Consider the following 20,235-nt stretch of genomic DNA (forward strand, 5'->3'; position numbering starts at 1 on the left):
AACAAGAAAGTCAGGAGTAAAGATAGGCATTATGTAATGATTAAGTGGTCAATTCTCAAAGAAATCATAACAACCCTTAATGTGTTTGGACCAAAAAAAACTGTGTTAAAATACACAAGGCAAATATTGATGATGCAGAAATACTTTTACACCTAGAGATGTCAATATATGTCTTTTAGGAATTGTCAGACTCAGTAGGCAGAAAATCAGTAAGGTGTAGTTGAACTGAAAAACACCAACAATTAACTAGATCTAAATGACATTTATAGAATACTTAACAACAGCAGAAAACACATTGTTTTCAAATTCACATGGAACATACAGCAAGACAGATCACATTCTATGCCATAAAACTCACATTATCAAACTTAAAAGAATAGAAATGATATAAAGAGTGCTCTCACACTGGGATCAAAATAAACTAGAAACTGACAACAAAATGATAGCAGTAACACTGAGAGTATTTGGAGATTAAAAATATATACTTCTAATAACATGTGGGCCAAAGAAAATCTAATAATAAGTCTTGAAATATTTTCAACTACTGAAAACAAAATTACAGTTTATCAGAATTGTGGGATATAGCAAATCTGTAAAGAGCTATATACAGCATTGAATGCCATATTAGAAAAACCTAAAATTAATAATTTACCATTCCATCTTAGTAACTTGTGAAAGGAAAAGAGGAAAAAGAAATAAGCAGAAATTAATCACGTGGAAAAAAGAAGATAGAGAAAACACAAAACCAGAAGCTTAACTCTAAAGAAAAAAAAAAAAAACATGTAAGTCTCAGCACCCATAATCAAGAAAAAAAGAGAAACACAAATTAATTATGAATAGTAGAAATGAAAGAAGAGTCATGATGATTGATATGATGGACATTAAAGGATAATAAATGAATATCATAAAAACTTTGTACCTTCAAATTTAAAAGTTAAATTAAGAAATTGCTTGAGGATATAACTAACCAAAATTTTGAAAGGAAAAATACATAGTTTGAATAGGTTGCTCTATTAAAGAAATTAATCTATAGGTAATAAGCTTCAATAAAGACAGCAACAAGCCAGATGATTCCACTGATGAAATATAACAAAATTTAAAGAAGAATGATAACATTCTCTACAATCTATTTCAGAGAATAGAAGCAAAGGGAACACTTCTTCATTCTTTCCATGAGGCCAGCATTACATTTTAATTTCAAAACCAGAAAAAGAAATTAATAGAAAAAAAATCACACAAGGATTGTATTCAGAGAATGAAAAGCTAAGTCACAAACTGGGAAGAAAGAATTGTAGGACACATATCAGAAATTAAATATGTAGCAAAAACATACAAAGAATACTTACAACTCAACAATAAGAAAACAAGGAAGTCAATGTAAAAATGCCTAAAAGTGCTGAATAGACCTCTCACTGAATAATATAAACAGATGGTAAAGAGTATATGAAACGATGATCTACATCATATGTCTTCAGGGAATTTCAGATCAAAACAACAATAAAAAAACAACCCATAATAGGGCTAACGCAAAAATAAACACCTCACGATATCAAATACTGGCAAAATTGTGGACAAATAGGAACTCTAACTCATTGCTAAAAGGAATGCAGTGATACAAATACTTTGGAAACTGGCAATTTGTTTTAAGCTAAACATAGTCTTATCATATGATCTAGCAAATGAATGCTAGGGTATTTACTCAAAAGTGTCAAAACCTTATGCCCATCCAAACACCTTCAAACAAATTTTAATAGCAGACTAATTCATGGTTGCCAAAAACTAAAAATCACCAAAGATGACCTTCAGCAGATGAGTGGGTAAAGAAACTATGGTAATCTACATGATGGAAAGCTATTCAGCCCTGAAAAAAAAAAGTTTCAAACCATAAACAGATATAGAGAAACTTCAACATATATTGATTAGCAGAAAGAGCCAGTATAAAAAGCTGACATACTGTATGATGCCATCAATATTATATTCTGGAAAATGCAAACCTTTAAAAGAGTAACAGGTTCAGTAGTTGTCAGTGGTTCCAAGTGAGGTTTTGAGGGATGGACAGGTGGAGCATGTGAGATCCATGGGGGATTCAAGCTCCTCTGAACCACACCATGTTGGCTGAGTACAAAATATGCATTTGTCAAACACTAAAGAACTGTAAAACACATGAAGTAAAATACGTTGTAAACAATGAACAATAGTTAATAATAACGTATTGATATTAGTAGATCAATTGTGACAAATGAACTCATATCCATTGAACCAACACAAGATGTTAATAATAGAAGATACCAAGTGGAAGAAGAGTGGCTGTATGGGAACTGTCTATATTATCTGCTGAAGTTTTTCTAATCCTCAATTTGTTCTTTTAAAAAAGAAATACAGAGGGTCAACAAACACATGAAAAGATGCACAACACTGCTCATCATGAGAGAAATGCAAATCAAAATTACACTAAGGTGTCACCTCATAATGGTCAGAATGGCCATCATCAAAAATTGTACAAGCTCTTCCACTGTTGGTGGGAATGGAAACTGATATAGCCATTGTGCAGAACAGTAGGGAGATTCCTTTAAAAACTAGGATTAAAGCTATCATGTAACCCAGCAATAGAAATACTGTGCATATACACTGAGAAAGGAATAACTGTAAAGACACCTGTATCCAAAGTTCATTGCAGCACTATTTACAGTAGCCAGGACATGGAAACAACCATATTTCAACTGAGAGATGAATGGATAAAGAAGTTGTGGTAGACGTATACAATTGAATATTAGCCATAAAAAGGAATGAATTTAAGTTACTTGTAGTGAGGTGGATGCACCTAGAGCCTTTTACACAGAGTGAAGTAAGTCAGAAAAAGAAAAAGAGTGTATATTCATGCATAAACATGGAATATAGAAAATGGTACTTGTGAACCTATTTGCAGGGCAGGAATAGAGACACAGATGTAGAGAATGGTTAGTGGATGCAGCAAGGGAAGGAGAGGTGGAATGAATTGAGAGTGGCACTGACAAATATAGAGTACCATGTGTACCACAGATAGCAAGTGCAAAATTGTATATAATACAGGGAGCTCAGCCTGGTGCTGTGTGACAGCGTAGAGGGGTGAGATGAGTGGGTGGGAGAAAGGCTAATGAGGCAGAAGATCTATGTATACTTATAGCTGATTCATTCTGTTGTATAACAGAAACTAACACAACATTATAAAGCAATTATCCTCCAATTAAAACAATTTTTTAAAGCTCTACTAATTTGAAAAATAGAAAAAAAATCTATGGATAAGAACACATAGCCAGTACCAAGTTATATACAAAAATGCCAAATAAATAAGATTCAGGAAAATGAAAAGCAGAAGATGATGGTAAAAACTTGGTCCTCGAATTAAAATGCTTAGGGAACAGGCACAGAAAATATTGACAAATATAAGGAACTTCAGACATCTGGTATAAAAAGATCAACACAGCAAAGTCAAGAGACTGCTCTGGAAGAATCAACAATTGCTCAGATCATGTAATAGAAAGTACAACATAAACAAAAGCAACCATATAAAAAATATACCTACAAAAAAACCTTAGAACAATGTATACAGCCCAGATGGAAGCAACAAGAATTCCCTGAGAGCCTTAGGAAAAAGAGGTGTCAAACAAAATACTATGTTATGTGTATTCAGGAGGAGCAGATATTGTAAGGCTCACTTTTCCTTAACTCCTTTACAGATTTAATACCACATGCAGAGCAGCTAAGACCCCAATCAACCATGGGCTGCTATTTCCTGGATCCAGAAAAAAATAAAAGAAAAAACATGGAAAACTTACACAAGGAATAAAGAAAACTATTAACAAAAGCAAAAACACAAAATTACATAATCCCTGATGGACAATAGGTCTCCATTGAACTAGGCCATATGAGTGCCCAGGTTGGGGAGTACTCTGAGGCTGACATAGGTGTGCAGCCTACCAGGGAAGAAGACAACAAGATAAGCTGGAAGAGGCTTGAAAGTTGAGCCCCTGATTCTTCAAGTATGCCCTTGGACCATGAATCTCTACTGCTTCACTGAGGGTATCTGAGGCAGCATCTCAGAGCCCCATGCCAGGACCATGGGGCACCAAAGTTTGGGTTGGATGTAGCAGTATGGCCCAGAGGTCATTAAAAAACCAGCACAAACTTTGTTGTGTGTTTGCTGAGTTGCTCAGCTGTGTCCAACACTTTGCAACCCCATGGACTATAGCCTGACAGGCTCCTGTGGCCATTTTGATTCTCCAGGCAAGAATACCGGATTGGGTTTCCATGCCTTCCTCCTGGGGATCTTTCCAACTCTGGTATCGAACCCAGGTCTCCCACATTGCAGGCGGATTCTTCACCACCTGAGTCACCAGGGAATGTTAGTGGATTACAACTGTGCCTTTTCAACGGTCACCTTAATAGACTATCGCACAGGGACCAAAAGAGAAAGACTAGTATTACAGTAATTATACAAAAGGACAGAAATTCATCTCAGAACTTAAGAGCAATGCCCCTGTGGTCAACTAAGAGCCCACAGTGAGAACTGTCAGGCGAAGGATCCCCTTCCTTCACTTACTCTTCTGGGATTGTGTGGGCCATGGTTGGGGACAGGGGTGGATTCATGCCAGAAAGGGAAGGATTTCCAGACCTTGCTAGCAGTCAATATGAAGATCCTGAGTGACATGTGAGGGGTTCCACACCACAGAAGACAGTCTCCCATCCTTCACTCTCAGTTCGTCTTACCTGCTTCAGCCATTTCCAGGAAGCCTCAGGCAGCAGTGTCCAGATAAGCATCAGGCAGAAGTGTCCAGATGAGATGTACGTGCACGTCACACCAGGACTCTGGGGATTTGATGTCTTCCATGTGAGGCTTTGTTCTCAGGTCAGCAGATGGGCCCTAGCCCAGCACCTACAGCAGTCAAGGGAAGACACAAAGAACAGAGAGCATCACTCAGCACAGAAGAAGGGGCCCCAGAGAGCCCTTGCTCTCAGTCTCCAGAGCTCCACGAAGGCTTTTAGGCTCAGACTCCTCAACACTCTCTGCCAGGGTTGCTGACAGAAGTGAGAGGCATGGAGTGAGGCCAGTTGACTGAGCTCATCACAGTAACGTCCCAGGACCTCCTAAGAGTCAAGGAAAACTCCCATGCCAATGCTGCAGGAAACTCCCCTGGAACCCCACCCACCCAGGCCCCGCCCCTGGTGTCCTCCTGGAGCTCAGATGTGCATGACAGGAAGTGACATCTTCCGAAACACGCTGGAGTGAGACACCATCTGTGAGAGTTGCGTTATCTTTGAGAGCTGCTGTGGACGGTGACCAGACAGAGGAGTCCCAAGTCTCATCAGTTGTCAAAGGTGGAGGTGACATGAGTTACTAGTGCGGGGACACATCTCCACACCCCCAAACCCTTTTCCGGCCAAATAGAGGGGACTGCACAACTTCAGGCCACCCTGCCCCTGCTCTCAGACCTAGTTCTTAGGCCACAAGACCATCTGCTAACCCCTAGTGGGTGTCAGGGAAGAATGCCTCAGTCAGGCTCTGCTGGACTCTGGCTCTGCTCAATAGAGTAAGAGCCACGAGCCCTGTGGAGTGAAGGTGGGACATTCGGGGGACTGAGGGTCTCCACACCCCAGAACGGTGGCTACACATAACACCCCAACCACTGAGACTCAGACGCGGACCATCCGGGCAGCACCCGGGCGGCTCTAAAGAATGAGGGGCTCCCTTACTGTGATCGAGGACACAGGACACAGCGAGGAGGGGACCACGGTCCGAGGAGCTGGCAGCCAGTCAGCAGAGGGGGGATGTCAGGGCTCGGGAGGAGTCAGGGTGACGACCATCCTTCCCATCACATGGACCACTCAGGACCCTCCCCTGTGCTCAGCATTTCCTCCCAGACAAACAGAGGGAAGTGGGGCTGCAGTTAGGGGAAGTTAGGGTGTTATTGTAAAGGGGCAGCCGCCGGACAGCAGAGGGGCAGATCCCGGGACCCTTTGGTGGAGGGCTGAGTACTCCCTCCTCTCTTCCTCTGGGGTGACAACAAAGGAGGCAGTGTCAACTTCAGAGCAGGAGAGGGAACAGGGTGTGTGCGGAGTGGTGGGGGTGGGGTTCGGATATGGGGGAGTCTTGTCCCAATTTTCATCCTGACTCTAAATGTGACCTGAGAGAACCTGCCTCCTCTGCCAGCCCTGACAGGCTCCCCTCTAACACCCAGGCAGGGCTGTCTGGCTGTGCCCCAGTGCTCACTCTCATATCCTCCTCAGGGGTCTTACGGGATAGCCTGACCAGGAGAACAGGAGCCCTGTGGTTCTAGAGCACTGGCCTGAAAGACCCCTCAGAGGCAGCCTTAGTCAAGCCAGGGAGGACTCTTCCGGGTGAAGGTGCTCACGGAATCTTCTTGTCCTTACTCTAGGTGCCCTTGGTGCCGGCCTTCCTGCCTGCATGCCCACCTGCAGTCTGAGACCTGTGTCCTCATGCCTCGGAGGCACAACAATAAGTACCATGCCCGTGTGAAACGCCACCAGATCCAGAGGGACACTCAATGTCCCCAGGAGGCCAAGACCAGTGCTGCTGCAGCCGCAGAAGAGGAGGGCCCCTCTTCTCCCTCTTCTGGCCCTCAGGGTTCTCCCCCGAGCTCCCCTGCTGCTGGCGAAAGCCAGAAGCTTCAGGGAGCCTTGGCCACTAGCTCTCCTGATGCAGGGGCTTCCTGTGCAGGATCTGATGAAGGAGCCCAGGGCCCAGAGGAAGAAAGTGCAGGTGCCTCCCAGGCAGCCCTGGCCACTCAGAGCATTCTCAATGATCCTCTGACCAGGAAGGCCAGCATGCTGGTGGAGTTCCTGCTGGAGAAGTACGGCACGAAGGAGCCCATGACAGAACGCCCTGCTGACGGTCATCAACAGGAAGTACAGGCAGCACTTCCCTGAGATCCTCAGGAGAGCCTCTGAGTGCATGGAGCTGGTGTTTGGCCTGGAGCTGAAGGAAGTGGACCACAGCAGGAACATCTATGTCCTCATCAGCAAGCTCAGCCTCGGGGGTGACGAAGGTCCAAGTGATGAGAAGGGGCCGCCCAAGTCCAGTCTCCTCATGGCGCTCCTGGGGTTCATTTTCATGAAGGGGAACCAGGCCACCAAGGAGGTCTGGGAATTCCTCAGTGTGTTCGGGGTCTATGCTGGGAGGAAGCACCTGATCTTTGGGGAGCCCAGAAGGCTCATCACCAAAGAGCTGGTGCAGAAGAAGTACCTGAAGTACCTCCAGGTGCCCAATAGTGATCATCCACACTATGAGTTCCTGTGGGGCCCAAGAGCTTGTGCTGAGACCAGTAAGATGAAAGTGCTGGAGGTTCTGGCCAAGACCCATGATACGGTCCCTAGTTACTTCCGAGATCTCTATGATGAGGCTCTGAGAGATTAGGCAGAGAGAGCAGGGCTGAGAGTTGCGATGCAGCATCCAGCTATGGCTGAGGCCAGTGCCCCTCCCAGGGCCAAGTCCTGCAGCTCCTCCCACATCTAAGGAGGGAGGCCAGGGCACTTTGTTCCCTTTGTGTTGGAACAGAGCAATCTAGCTCCTAAATAGTGCAGAGTAGTAGGGGTGGAGGGAACAATACCTATGTGTTCCTACAGTTTTAAGTAGAAAGGGAGTTTACCTGCAGTTCATTTTAACAAAATATGTATCTTTCCCCCTTTATCCATAGGAGAAATATCTAGTGAAAGATGATTTAAAGTAGATAGGTAAAGAGATAAGGGAGGTGGTAAGTATTTTGTAATGTTACTACTTTTGATAAGGTTTATTGTGCTTCAGAATACAAATGTATGGATCATATAAATCATAGGTCTTTGCTGTTTTAAACTTTTGAAAGCCACAGTCTGGGTATTTGTAAAAAACATTGGAAGTATTGAATATTGTTCACAATCCAAACAAGGTAACATGACTTTGGAACAGAATTTTCTTGAAGAGTAGTCAAGCTTCTAAAGAGTGAAAGGTAGTAGGGGTGAAGCAAACCAAGTTTAGATCTCATTACTGTTTTACATGACTAACTTCTACACATTATTTATTTCCTTTTCTCCAAATGTTTTAACTTCTAAGTTTGTTTTTGTTCAGAATATTAATTTGGTAATGATATTGCTGTTACATTTATTGCTGTTTTAAGAGTTTTAAAGTTACAGTTTCGGTAGATGTAAAAGAGATTCACAAACCATCCTTACTGTCTCCATGATCTGGAAGTAGGTAACAGGGCACTGAGGGAGAGATTTTGATGGTAATGCAATAGACGACCACAGAAAATACTGAGAAACAAAAGAAGTGGAGGAAAAACGTCTTTAAGTTGTTGTTTACCTTATTTCTTTTAAACTTTCTATTAGTAAAAAGAAAAAATACTTTGACTTATTTAGCTAATTTAAGAATATTTGTTTCTTTTGTCCTAATTCACTGCATATTCTCTGCTATCTTCACAGATTAAAAATAAACTCAGATGGGTAGGTGGTATTTCAAGGGTTTATAATAATCATAACTTGCAGTTATTACAGACCAATACTTATTAAAGACTATGCCACTGCTTTATATGTAGTACATGCATTCCAGCATTCATGCAGGATAGGATTTACCTTAACCCTATGCTACTGGAAGTTAAGGTAAGAAACCTGAGCTATGACTGAGGACCGCTGACTCCAGAAGAGTGGAGCCCTATAATGTTCTGCTCCTCAGAAGACCCCAGTAGCTTTGCACACATCTGGCTCATCCTGTCTTCCAATCCAGAACTTCCAAGAAAGTAATGCCTTGGTTCTGAGGAACACAGCCTCGGATGAGTGGAGGGTGCAGTCTGAGTCCAGTCAGGAATTAGGAACAGGTCCCTGAACGAGGGGCTAGAGGATTACTTAAGCCCAGAACAGAGGAGACTTTGGAGACCCACCCCTGATGTCAGCCATACATGGTCCAGGACAAAGCTTTCTGGCTGAAGTGCCCCTTTCCACTGGGAGTGGTGTCAGGGAGGTGACAACCTTGGTCTACTGGGAGAAGCCTCACTCAGTACAGAATAGAAAACTAGTGACTCCAAATGAGGATATAGGGACTGCACCTAGAACACAGCCCTACCACTCGACACCTCCCTCTGGAAAATTAGGGAATGCCGGCATGATGCACCCCACACATTTAGACCGTCTCAGGAGGTGAGGAACTTGGGCTCAGGGGGCAGCCTCAGGAGAAATTCCACGTCAGGCCAAGAGTCAAGCAGAGGACCATGAGGACTAAGGGACCCACTCACATTATAAAAGTGGGGACACCACAGAATCCCTCCCCTAGGGTAAGCCATGAGTGACCACAGGCAGGCATGCCCACGAGGGAGCCTTCACATCCTCTGAGGTGGTCTCAGGAAATTCAAGGCTGTAGCATGAGAAGACAGGCTTTCCTAGGCCATGGGAAATCAGTGTGAGGACCTGGAGAGAGGACCGAGGGAAACCCCAACCCAAAGGAGAAAGGGACACACAGCCCCAGCACCGTTTAAGCTCTGGGAGCCCCAGGCAGAGGTAGTCAGATGTGTCACCCACTTGCTTCCAGCTTGGGAGGACTCCGGTCGATATGGGGAAGAGGCCCAAACCCTGAGAGAGACAGTACTCTCGAGGTCACTGTCCGAGGCCAGAGCATCCTGCCCTCTGCTGTTAGTTCCCAGAAGCCCCCCAAAACACCTGTGGGTAAACATGGCCTACTCTGACTTCTACACCTGGGTACTGAGGGTACTATGGGCTTACATATAGGGTGGGCTGACATGGCATAGGGGAAATTTCCGGGTGGTCTAGTCATTAGGGAGAGGACCAGAGGATGCAGGGGAACATGAAAACCATAACAATGGGGCAACCACAGTCTGTCCCTGCTGTCAGTACTGGCAGACACTTGGATAGATGTCAGGCTGAGCGGAGGCAACTGTCAATCCCCCTCAGGGTGACAGAAAAGTGCGGACAGTAATAGTGAAGACAGAGGATATACAGGTCTTCCCAGGAGTCAAACGAGGAGCTTGAGTGAGAACTGGTAGAGCCAGCCATCAGTTCAGTTCAGTTGCTCAGTTGTGCCTGTCTCTTTGCGACCCCATGGACTGCAGCATGCCAGGCTTCCCTGTCCATCACCCACTCACTCCTGGACTTTCTCAAACTCACATCCATTTAATCAGTAATGCCATCCAAACATCGCATTCTCTGTTGGCCCCATCTCTTCCTGCCGTCTATATTTCCCACCATCAGGGTCTTTTCCACTGAGTCAGTTCTTCGCATCAGGTGGCCAAAGTATTGGAGTTTCAGCTTCAGCTATTGAGGATTGACTTCGTTCAGGACTGACTGGTTTGATCTCCTTGCAGTTCAAGGACTCACAAGAGTCTTCTTCAACACCACAGTTAAAAAGCATCAATTCTTCAGCTTTCATCTTACTTTATAGTCCAACTTATGACTACTGGAAAAACCATAGCTTTGAGTAGCCAGACCTTTCTTGGCAAGGAAATGTCTCTGCTTTCTAACATGCTGTCTAGGTTAGTCATGGCATTTCTTCCAGGGAACAAGTGTCTTTTAAATTTTGATGGCTGTAGTCACCATCTACAGTGATTTTGGAGCCCCCCCAAAAAAGTCTGTCACTGTTTCCATTATTTCCCCATCTATTTTCCATGAAGTGATCTGACCTGGTGCCATCCATGATATTACTTTTTTAAATGTTGAGTTTTAAGCCAACCTTTTCACTCTCCTCTTTCACTTTTATCAAGAGGCTCTTTAGTTCTTCTTCATTTTCTTCCATAAGGGTGGTGTCATATATGTGTCTGATGTTATTGATATTTCACCCAGCAATCTTGATTCCAACTAGTGCTTCATCCAGCCTACAATTTCGTGTGATGTACGATGCATAGAAGCTAAATAAGCAGGGGGACAAGTAAGTACAGCTTTGACGTACTCTTTTCCCTATTTGGAACGAGTCTGTTGTTCCATGTCCAGTTCTAACTGTTGCTTCTTAACCTGCATATGGTTTCTCAGGAGGCAGGTAAGGTGGTCTGGTATTCCCATCTCTTTAAGAATTTTCCACAGTTCATTGTGATCCACACTGTCAAAGGCTCTGTCATAGTCAATAAAGCAGAAGCAGATGTTTTTCTCCAACTCTCATGCTTTTTCTATGATCCACTAAACTTTGGCAATTTGATCTCTGGTTCCTCTTCATTTTCTCAATTCACCTTGAACATGTGGAAGTTTGTGGTTCCCATACTGTTGAAGCCTGGCTTGGAAAATTTTGAGCATTAATTTACTAGCGTGTGAGATGAGTGCAATTGTGTGGTAGTTTGAGCATTCTTTGACATTGCCTCTCTTTGGGATTGGAATAAAAACTCGCCACTTCCAGTCCTGTGGCCACAGCTGAGTTTTCCAAATTTGCTGACATCATATTGAGTGTGCACTTTCACAGCATCATTTTTTAGGATTTGAAATAGTTCAACTGGAATTCCCTCACCTCCACTAGCTTTATCCACAGTGATGCTTCCTAAGGCCCACTTGACTTCGCATTCCAGGATGTTTGGCTCTAGGTGAGTGATCACATCATCATGATTATCTGGGTCATGAAGATCTTTTTTGTATAGTTCTTTTAAAGTTTTTTTGCCACCACTGCTTAACATCTTCTGCTTCTCTTAGGTCCATACCATTTCTTCCTTTATTGTGCCCATCTTTGCATGAAATATTCTCCTGGTATCTCTAATTTTCTTGAAGAGATCTCTAGTCTTTCCCATTCTGTTGTGTTCCTCTATTTCTTTGCACTGATCACTGAGGAAGGCTTTCTTATCTCTGCTTGCTATTCTTTGGAACTCTGCATTCAAATGGGTATATCTTTCCTTTTCTCCTTTGCCTTTTGCTTCTCTTCTTTTCTCAGATATTTTAAAGGCATCCTCAGACAGCCATTTTGCCTTTTTGCATTTCTTTTTCTTGGCGATGATCTTGATCAATGCCTCCTGTACAATGTCATGAACCTCTGTCCATAGTAGTTCAGGCACTCTGTCTATCAGATATAATCCCTTGAAACTATTTGTCACTTTCATTGTATAATCATAATGGATTTGATTTAGGTCATAGCTGAATGGTCTAGTGGTTTTCCCTGCTTCCTTCAATTTAGGTCAGAATTTGACAATAAGGAGTTCATGATCTGAGCCACAGTCAGCTCCTGGTCTTATTTTTGCTGACTACATAAAGCTTCTCCATCTTTGGCTACAAAGAATATAATCAATCTGATTTCCATATTGACCATCTGGTAATGTCCATGTGTACAGCCTTCTCTTGTGTTCTTGGAAGGTGTTTGCTCTGACTAGTGTTTTCTCTTGGCAAAAGTCTGTTAGCCTGTACCCTGCTTCAGTTTGGTAATCCAACGCCAAATTTGCCTGTAACACCAGGTATCTCTTGACTTCCTACTTTTGCATTCCAGTCCCCTGTGATGAAGAGGACATCTTTTTTGGGTGTTACTTCTAGAAGGTCTTGTAGGTCTTCATAGAACTGTTCAACATCAGCTTCTTAAGCATTAATGGTTGGGACATGGACTTGGATTACTGTGATATTGAATGGTTTTCATTGAAAACGAATGGAGATCATTTTGTAATTTTTGAGATTGGACCCAAGTACTGCATTTCAGACTCTTGTTGACTATGATGGCTACTCCATTTCTTCTAAAAGATTCTTGCCCACAGTAGTAGGCATAATGGTCATTTGGATTAAATGCACCCATTCCAGACCATTTTAGTTCACTGATTCCAAAAATGTCAATGTTCACTCTTGCCATCTCCTGTTTGACCACTTCCAATTTACTCTGAAACCAATTTACCCTACTTGAAAGAAAGTTGGGGAAAGCACTAGACCATTCATGTATGACCTAAATCGCATCCCTTACAATTATACAGTGAAAATGAGAAATAGATTTAAGGGATTAGATCCAATAGACAGGGTGCCTCAAGAACTATGGACAGAGGTTCATGACATTGTACAGGAGAGAGGGAGAAACATCATCCCCAAGAAAAAGAAATACAAAAAAGCAAAATGGCTGTCTGAGAAACTTAGACAGTGTAAGCTAAGCTTACACTTAGCTGTGAAAAGAAGAGAAGTGAAAAGCAAAGGAGAAAAGGAAACATAAACCCATTTGAATGCAGAGTTCCAAAGAAGAGCAAGGAGAGATAAGAAATCTTTCCTCAGTGATCAATGTAAAGAAATAGCTGAAAACAACAGAATGAGAAAGACTAGAGATCTCTTCAAGAGAATTAGAGATACCAAGGAAACATTTCATGCAAAGATGCGCACAATGAAGGACAGAAATGGTATGGACCTAACACAAGCAGAAGATACTAAGAAGAGGTGGAAAAAATACACAGAAGAACTATACCAAAAAAATCTAAATGACCCAGATAATCATGATGTTATGATCACTCACTTAGAGCCAAACATACTGGAATGCAATGCGGGCCTTAGGAAGCATCACTACGACTAAAGCTGCTGCTGCTTCTGTTAAGTCACTTCAGTCCTGTCCGACTCTTTGTGAACCCATAGATGGCAGCCCACCAGGCTCCCCCATCCCTGGGATTCTCCAGGCAAGAACACTGGAGTGGGTTGCCATTTCCTTCTCCAATGCATGAAACTGAAAAGTGAAAGTGAAATCACTTCAGTCGTGTGTGACTCTTAGCGACCCCATGGACGGCAGCCTACCAGCCTCTTCCGTCCATTGGATTTTCCAGGCAAGAGTACTGGAGTGGGGTGCCATTGCCTTCTCCGACACTGTGCTCAGATCAGATCAGTTGCTCAGTCGTGTCTGACTCTTTGCGACCCCATGAATCGCAGCACGCTAGGCCTCCCTGTCCATCACCAACTCCCAGAGTTCACTGAGACTCATGTCCATTGAGTCAGAGATGCCATCCAGCCATCTCGTCCTCTGTCGTCCCCTTCTCCTCTTGCCCCCAATCCCTCCCAGCATCAGAGTCTTTTCCAATGAGTCAACTCTTCGCTTCAGGTGGCCAAAGTACTGGAGTTTCAGCTTTAGCATCATTCCTTCCAAAGAAATCCCAGGGCTGATCTCCTTCAGAATGGACTGGTTGGATCTCCATGCAGTCCAAGGGACTCTCAAGAGTCTTCTCCAACACCACAGTTCAAAGGCATCAATTCTTCGGCACTCAGCTTTCTTCACAGTCCAACTCTCACATCCATACATGACCACAGGATAAACCATAGCCTTGACTAGACGAACCTTTGTTGGCAAAGTAATGTCTCTGCTTTTGAATATGCTATCTACTTTGGTCATAACTTTCCTTCCAAGGAGTAAGAGTCTTTTAATTTCATGGCTGGAGTCAACATCTGCAGTGATTTTGGAGCCCAGAAAAATAAAGTCTGCCACTGTTTCCCCATCTATTTCCCATGAAGTGATGGGACCAGATGCCATGATCTTCGTTTTCTGAATGCTGAGCTTTAAGCCAACTTTTTCACTCTCTTCTTTCACTTTCATCAAGAGGCTTTTGAGTTCCTCTTCACTTTCTGCCATAAGGGTGGTGTCATCTGCATATCTGAGGTTATTGATATTTCTCTTGGCAATCTTGATTCCAGCTTGTGTTTCTTCCAGTCCAGCGTTTCTCATGATGTACTCTGCATATAAGTTAAATAAACAGGGTGACAAAATACAGCCTTCACGTATTCCTTTTCCTATTTGCAACCAGTCTGTTGTTCCATGTATAGTTCTAACTCTTGCTTCCTGACCTGCATACAGATTTCTCATCTATTTCAGAATTTTCCACAGTTGATTGTGATCCACACAGTCAAAGGCTTTGGCATAGTCAATAAAGCAAAAATAGATGTTTTTCTGGAACTCTCTTGCTTTTTCCATGATCCAGCGGATGTTGGCAATTTGATCTCTGGTTCCTCTGCCTTTTCTAAAAGCAGCTTGAACATCAGGAAGTTCACAGTTCACATATTGTTGAAGCCTGGCTTGGAGAATTTTGAGCATTACTTTACTAGCATGTAAGATGAGTGCAATACTGTGCTATTATAAGTACTCACACACTACTGTGAGATACTGTGCTACTATAAGTGAAAAAAAGTTGGATTACCTAAATTTCCTTCAGAGAAAGAAGTACTCAGAACAAGAAAGTCAGGAACAAAGATTGGCATTACTTAATGATTAAGTGGTCAGTTCTCAAAGAAATTACAGGAACCCATAATGTGTATGGACCAAAAGAAGAAAAAAAAAAAAAAAAACTACCCTAAAATAGACAAGGCAAACATTGATGATGCAGACATACTCTTATACCAGGAGACACAAACATATGTCCTTTAGGAATTGACAGACTTAATAGGCAGGAAATCAGTAAGGTGTAGCTGACCTAAAAAGCACCAATAATTAACTAGATCTAAATGACGTTTATAGAATACTTAACAACAGCAGAAAACACACTGTTTTCAAATTCACATGGAACATACATCAAGGTAGATCACATGCTATGCTGTAAAACTCACATCATCAAACTTGAAAGAACAGAAATCATACAAAGAATGTTATCACACTGTGATGGAAAGAAACTAGATACTGACAATAAAAAACAGTAAAATTGACAGTACTTGGAGATTAAACAATATATTTCTAAATAACACTCGGGTCAAAGAGAAAATCTAATGAGAAATTTTAAAATATTTTCAACTAAATGAAAACAAAATTACAATTTATCAGAAGCTGTGGCATATAGCAAAATCTGTATGTATATATATATATATATATATATATGGCATTGAACACCTGTAAAAGAAACCTTAAAATTCATAATCAACATTCTTAGTAAACTTGTGAAAAAAGGAAAGAAGCAAAGGAAAAAGAAATAAAGAAGCAATCTACAGCACTGGAAAAAGGAAGACAATAGACAAAAACAACAAAACCAGAAGCCGTTTCTCTGAAACAATAAGGAATGAAATTCTCAGCAAACTAATCAAGAAAACCGAGAACACACAAATTAAATTGCAAACAGTGGAAATGAAAGAAGGGCCATGACTACTGATATCACGGACATTAAAAGGACAATAAATGAATATTATAAACAACTCTATGCCTACAAATATAAAGATTAAATTGAGAAATTTCTGGAGGATATAATTTATCAAAATTTTGCAAGTAAAACTGATGAATTGATAAGGTCTGCATCTATTATATAAATTTAATCTATAAGTAATAAGCTTCCAATTAAGACAGCAACAGGCCCAGATGATTCCACTGATGAAATCTAACAAAAATTTAAGGAAGAAGTAATAATAATTCTCTAAAATGTATTCCAGAAACAACAAACAAAGGGCACCGTTCCTCATTCCTTCCATGAGACCAGAATTACATTTTAATTTCAAAACCAGAAAAAGAAATTAAGAGAAAAAAAATTTCACACCAAGATATTATTATGAGAATGAAAAGCTAAGTCGCAAACTGTGAAGAAAGAATTGTAAGACACATATCTGATAATAAACATGTAGCAAAAATACACAACGAACGCTTAAAACTCAACAATAGGAAAATAATGAAGTCAATTTAAAAATGCTTAAAAGTATTGAATAGACATCTCACCGAAGAATATAAACAGATGGTAAACAGCATATGAAAAGATGATCTATTTCCCATGTCTTCAGGGAATTTCAGATGAAAACAACAACGAGATACCTACTAATAGGGCTAACAAAAACAAACACCTCTCGATACTAAATGCTGGCAAGGATGTGGACGAATAGGAACTCTAACTCACTGCTGCACTGAGATGACCCAGAGGGATGGTACAGGGAGGGAGGTGGGAGGGGGGTGCAGGATGGGGAACACATGTACACCCGTGGCAGATTCATGTTGATGTATGGCAAAACCAATACAATATTGTAAAGTAATTAGACTCCAATTAAAATAAATACATTTAAATTTAAAAAAATAGATAATGCACTGATGCAAATAATTTGGAAACTCTCTGGCAATTTCTTTTAAACTAAACATAGTCTTATCATATGATCTAGCAAATCAAAATTAAGGTATTTACTCATAAAAGCCAAAAACCTATGCGCATCCAAAAACCTTCAAACAAATGTTAACAGCAGACAAATTCATAGCTGCCAAAAACTGAAATCACCAAAGATGACCTTCAGTAGATGAGTGTGTAAACAAACTATGGTAAACTACATGGAATGCTATTCAGTCCTGGAAGAAAACATTTCAAACCATAAAAAGATATAGAGACAATTCAATGTATATTGATTAGCTGAAGGAGCCAATATAAAAAGCCTACACGCTGTATGTTGCCATAAATATTACATTCTGGAAAATGCAAACCTTTAGAAAGAGTAAAAAGTTCAGTAGTTGTCAGGGCTTCCAAGTGAGGGATGGACAGGTGGAGCATGGGAGATCCATGGGGGATTCAAACTCCTCTGCATGACACCGTGTTGGCTGAGTACAAAATACGCATTTGTCAAACACTAAAGAACTGTAAAACACATAAAGTAAAATGTATTGCAAACAATGGACAATAGTTAATAATAACGTATTGATATTAGTAGATCAATTGTGAAAATGAACTTGTATCCATTGAACCAATACAAGATGTTAATAATAGAAGATACCAAATGTAGGAAGAGTGGCTGTATGGGAACTGTCTATACTATCTGCTGAAATTTTTCTAATTCTCAATCTGTTCTTTTAAAAAAGAAATACAAAGGGTCAACAAACACATGGAAAGATGCACAACACTGCTCATGATGAGAGAAATGCAAATCAAAATTACACTAAGGTGTCATCTCATAATGGTCAGAATGACCATCATCAAAAATTGTACAAGCAGTAAATGCTACAGAGAGCTTAGAGAAAAGGGAACTCTGTTCCACTGTTGGTGGAAATGGAAATTGATATAGCCACGATGCAGAACAGTAGGGAGATTCCTTTAAAAACAAGGATTAAAGCTATCATATAACCCAGCAATAGAAATACTGTGCATATACACTGAGAAAGGAATAACTCTAAAGAAACCTGTATCCAAAGTTCATTGCAGCACTATTTACAATAGCCAGGACATGGAAACAACCTAGATTTCAACTGAGAGATGAATGGATAAAGAAGTTGTGATAGACATATACAATGGAATGCTGCTGATGCTGCTAAGTCGCTTCAGTCGTGTCCAACTCTGTGTGACCCCACAGACGGCAGCCCACCAGGCTCCCCCATCTTTGGGATCCTTCAGGAAAGAACACTGGAGTGGGCTGCCATTTTCTTCTCCAATGCATGAAAGTGAAAAGGGAAAGTGAAGTCACTCAGTCGTGTCCGACTCCTCGCAAACCCATGGACTGTGGCCTATCAGGCTCCTCCATCCATGGGATTTTCCAGGCCAGAGTACTGGAGTGGGTTACCATTGCCTTCTCCATACAGTGAAATATTAGCCATAAAAAGGAATGAATTTAAGTCACTTGTAGTGAGGTGGATGCACTTAGAGCCTGTAAACAGAGTGAAGTAACTCAAAAACAGAAAAAGAGTGCATATTAATGCATACACATGGAAAATAGAAAATGGTACTTATAAACCTATTTGAAGGGCAGGAATAGTGACACAGATGTAGAGAATGGTCATGTGGACACAGCAAGGGAAGGACAGGGTGGAATGAATTGTGAGTGGCACTGACAAAAATACTGTACCAAGTGTACAATAGAGAGCTAGTGGGAAACTGCTATATAATACAGGGAGCTCAGCCTGGTGCTATGTGACAAAATAGAGGGGTGAGATGTGGGGCTGGGAGGGAGTCTCATGAGGCAGGAGGAATATGTACACTCATAGCTGATTCATTCTGTTGTATAGCAGAAACTAACAAAATATTATATCGCAACTATCTGTCAATTAAAACAATTTTTTAAAGTCTACTAATTTAAAAACTAGAAAAAAATATGGATAAGAACACAGAGCCAGTACAGAGTTATATGCACCAAAGCAAAATGAATAAAATCAGCAATAATGAGGAGCAAAATATCACACTAAGTATTTGATCCTTGAATTAAAATTCTTAGGAAACAGGCACAGAATATATTGACACATAAAATGAACTTCAGAAAACTGGCATAAAAAAGATCAACACAGCAAAATCAAGAGACTGGTCTGGAAGAATCAACAGTAACTTAGATCATGTAATAGAAAATACACCATAAACAAAAGCAACCATATAAAAAACGTACCTACAAAGAAACCTTAGAAAAATGTATCCAGTCTACATGGAGGAAACAAGAATTTCCTGAAACCCTTCGGAAAAGAAGTCTCAAACACTATCTTAGGTGTATACACGAGGAGGACATACTGTAATACTGTCAATTTTCCTGAAATCTTTACAGATTTAGTACCAAACTGGGAGTAGTTGAGACCACAGTCACACATGGGCAGCTGTTTCCTGTACCCAGAACAAACCATGGAAAACTTACACAAGGAATAAAGACAACTACTAACAAAAGCAAGAACACAAAACTAAATAATCCCTGAGGAACAATAAGTCTCCATTGAACTTGACCCTGTGAGTGCCCAGGTCAGGGAGTACTCTGAGGCTGACACAGGTGTGCAGGTCACAAAGGAAACAGACAACAGGATCAGCTGGAAAAGGCTTTAAACTGAAGCAGTGGATTCTTCCACTGGGCCGTGAGACAATGAACCTCTACTGCTTCACAGAAGGAACCTGAGGCAGCATCTCAGAGCCCCATGCCAGGATCATGGGGCACCAAAGTTTAGGATGGACATGGCAGTATGGCCCAAGGGTCATGAAAACACCAGCACAAACTTTCTTAGTGGATGACAACTGGCCCTTGTAAATGATGAGCTTAAGAGACTGTCACACATGGACCAAAAGAGAAAAGCCTGTATCACCGTAATTGTACAAAAGGACAGAAATTCATCTCAGAACTTTCAAGCAATGCCCCTGCAGTTGACTAAGAACCCACAGTGAGAACCGTCAGGCTGAGGAGCCCCTTCACTTTCTCTGCTGGGGTTGTGAGGGGCATAGGTGGGGACAGGGGTGGTTTTATACCAGAAAGGGAAGGGTTTCTAGGCTCTGCCTGCAGTCAATATGAAGATCCTGAGTGAGATGTGAGAGGTTCCACACCACAAAAGGCCTTCTCCCATCCTTCCCTCTCGCTTATCTTACCTGCAACAGCCATTTCCAGGAAGCCTTAGGCAGAAGCGTCCAGATGAGATGCGTGTGCACTTCTCACCAGGCGTCTGTGGGTTTG

At 41.6% G+C, this 20,235-nt stretch overlaps 1 long non-coding RNA gene and 1 pseudogene across 1 annotated transcript in view; both read left to right on the forward strand.

Moving 5' to 3' along the window:
- LOC132344802 (uncharacterized) overlaps positions 1-20,235 on the forward strand; it is a 282,704-nt gene that overhangs the window by 70,692 nt on the left and 191,777 nt on the right. The window lies entirely within an intron of this gene.
- On the forward strand, positions 5,714-7,720 carry LOC100851846 (melanoma-associated antigen B17-like; annotated as a pseudogene).

This window comes from Bos taurus, unplaced genomic scaffold (assembly GCF_002263795.3).
Source record: "Bos taurus isolate L1 Dominette 01449 registration number 42190680 breed Hereford unplaced genomic scaffold, ARS-UCD2.0 ScbfJmS_892_Leftover_ScbfJmS_927, whole genome shotgun sequence".
In the NCBI taxonomy this organism is placed as follows: domain Eukaryota; kingdom Metazoa; phylum Chordata; class Mammalia; order Artiodactyla; family Bovidae; genus Bos; species Bos taurus.